The sequence below is a fragment of the Doryrhamphus excisus genome, unplaced genomic scaffold (genome assembly GCF_030265055.1).
Source record: "Doryrhamphus excisus isolate RoL2022-K1 unplaced genomic scaffold, RoL_Dexc_1.0 HiC_scaffold_25, whole genome shotgun sequence".
Taxonomy (NCBI): domain Eukaryota; kingdom Metazoa; phylum Chordata; class Actinopteri; order Syngnathiformes; family Syngnathidae; genus Doryrhamphus; species Doryrhamphus excisus.
The window spans coordinates 107,501-110,000 of record NW_026652243.1 but is presented as its reverse complement, the minus strand read 5'-3'; the positions used below and the strand labels follow the sequence as shown (position 1 = coordinate 110,000).

Here is a 2,500-nt window from a genome sequence, read left to right as displayed (position 1 = left end):
TCAAACAGCGCCCTCTGCTGTCAGGCAAGAGCAGAAACCATAAAAAGCTTACAGCACCTGGTATTCCCAGGCGGTCTCCCATCCAAGTACTAACCAGGCCCGCCCCTGCTTAGCTTCCGAGATCGGACGAGATCGGGCGTTTTCAGGGTAGTATGGCCGCAAGCTGCCAGGTCAACTGAAAAGATCTTATTTGAAGGCGACGCAGGCCAAACTAGATCCAGCAAAAAGTGTCAAACAGCGCCCTCTGCTGTCAGGCTAGAGCAGAAACCACAAAAAGCTTACAGCACCTGGTATTCCCAGGCGGTCTCCCATCCAAGTACTAACCAGGCCCGCCCCTGCTTAGCTTCCGAGATCGGACGAGATCGGGCGTTTTCAGGGTAGTATGGCCGTAAGCTGCCAGGACAACTGAAAAGATCTTATTTGAAGGCGACGCAGGCCAAACTAGATCCAGCAAAAAGTGTCAAACAGCGCCCTCTGCTGTCAGGCTAGAGCAGAAACCATAAAAAGCTTACAGCACCTGGTATTCCCAGGCGGTCTCCCATCCAAGTACTAACCAGGCCCGCCCCTGCTTAGCTTCCGAGATCGGACGAGATCGGGCGTTTTCAGGGTAGTATGGCCGTAAGCTGCCAGGTCAACTGAAAAGATCCTATTTGAAGGTGACGCAGGCCAAACTAGACTACAGCAAAAAGTGTCAAACAGCGCCCTCTGCTGTCAGGCAAGAGCAGAAACCATAAAAAGCTTACAGCACCTGGTATTCACAGGCGGTCTCCCATCCAAGTACTAACCAGGCCCGCCCCTGCTTAGCTTCCGAGATCGGGCGTTTTCAGGATAGTATGGCCGTAACCTGCCAGGACAACTGAAAAGATCCTATTTGAAGAAGACGCAGGCCAAACTAGACTCCAGCAAAAAGTGTCAAACAGCGCCCTCTGCTGTCAGGCAAGAGCAGAAACCATAAAAAGCTTACAGCACCTGGTAATCCCAGGCGGTCTCCCATCCAAGTACTAACCAGGACCGCCCCTGCTTAGCTTCCGAGATCGGACGAGATCGGGCGTTTTCAGGGTAGTATGGCCAAAAGCTGCCAAGGCGACTGAAAAGATCCTATTTGAAGGCGACGCAGGACAAACTAGACTCCAGCAAAACATGTCAAACAGCGCCCTCTGCTGTCAGGCAAGAGCAGAAACCATGAAAAGCTTACAGCACCTGGTATTCCCAGGCGGTCTCCCATCCAAGTACTAACCAGGCCTGCCCCTGCTTAGCTTCCGAGATCGGACGAGATCGGGCGTTTTCAGGGTAGTATGGCCGTAAGCTGCCAGGTCAACTGAAAAGATCCTATTTGAAGGTGACGCAGGCCAAACTAGACTACAGCAAAAAATGTCAAACAGCGCCCTCTGCTGTCAGGCAAGAGCAGAAACCATAAAAAGCTTACAGCACCTGGTATTCACAGGCGGTCTCCCATCCAAGTACTAAACAGGCCCGGCCCTGCTTAGCTTCCGAGATCGTACGAGATCGGGCGTTTTCAGGGTAGTATGGCCTAAGCTGCCAGGTCAACTGAAAAGATCCTATTTGAAGGTGACACAGGCCAAACTAGACTACAGCAAAAAGTGTCAAACAGCGCCCTCTGCTGTCAGGCAAGAGCAGAAACCATAAAAAGCTTACAGCACCTGGTATTCACAGGCGGTCTCCCATCCAAGTACTAACCAGGCCCGCCCCTGCTTAGCTTCCGAGATCGGGCGTTTTCAGGGTAGTATGGCCGTAAGCTGCCAGGACAACTGAAAAGATCTTATTTGAAGGCGACGCAGGCCAAACTAGATCAAGCAAAAAGTGTCAAACAGCGCCCTCTGCTGTCAGGCTAGAGCAGAAACCATAAAAAGCTTACAGCACCTGGTATTCCCAGGCGGTCTCCCATCCAAGTACTAACCAGGCCCGCCCCTGCTTAGCTTCCGAGATCGGACGAGATCGGGCGTTTTCAGGGTAGTATAGCCGTAAGCTGCCAGGTCAACTGAAAAGATCCTATTTGAAGGTGACGCAGGCCAAACTAGACTCCAGCAAAACATGTCAAACAGCGCCCTCTGCTGTCAGGCAAGAGCAGAAACCATGAAAAGCTTACAGCACCTGGTATTCCCAGGCGGTCTCCCATCCAAGTACTAACCAGTCCCGCCCCTGCTTAGCTTCCGAGATCGGACGAGATCGGGCGTTTTCAGGGTAGTATGTCCGTAAGCTGCCAGGGCAACTGAAAAGATCCTATTTGAAGGCGACGCAGGCCAAACTAGACTCCAGCAAAAAGTGTCAAACAGCGCCCTCTGCTGTCAGGCAAGAGCAGAAACCATGAAAAGCTTACAGCACCTGGTATTCCCAGGCGGTCTCCCATCCAAGTACTAACCAGGCCCGCCCCTGCTTAGCTTCCGAGATCGGACGAGATCAGGCGTTTTCAGGGTGGTATGGCCGTAAGCTGCCAGGACAACTGAAAAGATCTTATTTGAAGGCGACGCAGGCCAAACTA

At 52.3% G+C, this 2,500-nt stretch overlaps 9 non-coding genes and 2 pseudogenes across 9 annotated transcripts; all 11 read right to left on the bottom strand.

The window, feature by feature from the left end:
- Positions 1–45: 45 nt before the first annotated feature.
- Positions 46–164, bottom strand: LOC131115545 (5S ribosomal RNA). The gene has a single exon (XR_009122824.1). It is a non-coding gene; the product is annotated as a 5S ribosomal RNA (ribosomal RNA).
- Positions 165–275: 111 nt separating this feature from the next.
- Positions 276–394, bottom strand: LOC131114335 (5S ribosomal RNA). The gene has a single exon (XR_009121648.1). It is a non-coding gene; the product is annotated as a 5S ribosomal RNA (ribosomal RNA).
- A 111-nt stretch (positions 395–505) lies between these two features.
- On the bottom strand, positions 506–624 carry LOC131114334 (5S ribosomal RNA). Its single transcript, XR_009121647.1, has one exon. It is a non-coding gene; the product is annotated as a 5S ribosomal RNA (ribosomal RNA).
- A 112-nt stretch (positions 625–736) lies between these two features.
- LOC131113835 (5S ribosomal RNA) lies at positions 737–845 on the bottom strand (annotated as a pseudogene).
- A 112-nt stretch (positions 846–957) lies between these two features.
- Positions 958–1,076, bottom strand: LOC131118936 (5S ribosomal RNA). The gene has a single exon (XR_009126076.1). It is a non-coding gene; the product is annotated as a 5S ribosomal RNA (ribosomal RNA).
- A 112-nt stretch (positions 1,077–1,188) lies between these two features.
- On the bottom strand, positions 1,189–1,307 carry LOC131115062 (5S ribosomal RNA). The gene has a single exon (XR_009122353.1). It is a non-coding gene; the product is annotated as a 5S ribosomal RNA (ribosomal RNA).
- A 112-nt stretch (positions 1,308–1,419) lies between these two features.
- Positions 1,420–1,537, bottom strand: LOC131111644 (5S ribosomal RNA). The gene has a single exon (XR_009121307.1). It is a non-coding gene; the product is annotated as a 5S ribosomal RNA (ribosomal RNA).
- A 112-nt stretch (positions 1,538–1,649) lies between these two features.
- LOC131112196 (5S ribosomal RNA) lies at positions 1,650–1,758 on the bottom strand (annotated as a pseudogene).
- Positions 1,759–1,869: 111 nt separating this feature from the next.
- Positions 1,870–1,988, bottom strand: LOC131115517 (5S ribosomal RNA). The gene has a single exon (XR_009122795.1). It is a non-coding gene; the product is annotated as a 5S ribosomal RNA (ribosomal RNA).
- Positions 1,989–2,100: 112 nt separating this feature from the next.
- On the bottom strand, positions 2,101–2,219 carry LOC131118454 (5S ribosomal RNA). Its single transcript, XR_009125628.1, has one exon. It is a non-coding gene; the product is annotated as a 5S ribosomal RNA (ribosomal RNA).
- A 112-nt stretch (positions 2,220–2,331) lies between these two features.
- LOC131119085 (5S ribosomal RNA) lies at positions 2,332–2,450 on the bottom strand. The gene has a single exon (XR_009126214.1). It is a non-coding gene; the product is annotated as a 5S ribosomal RNA (ribosomal RNA).
- Between the last annotated feature and the right edge of the window lie 50 nt (positions 2,451–2,500).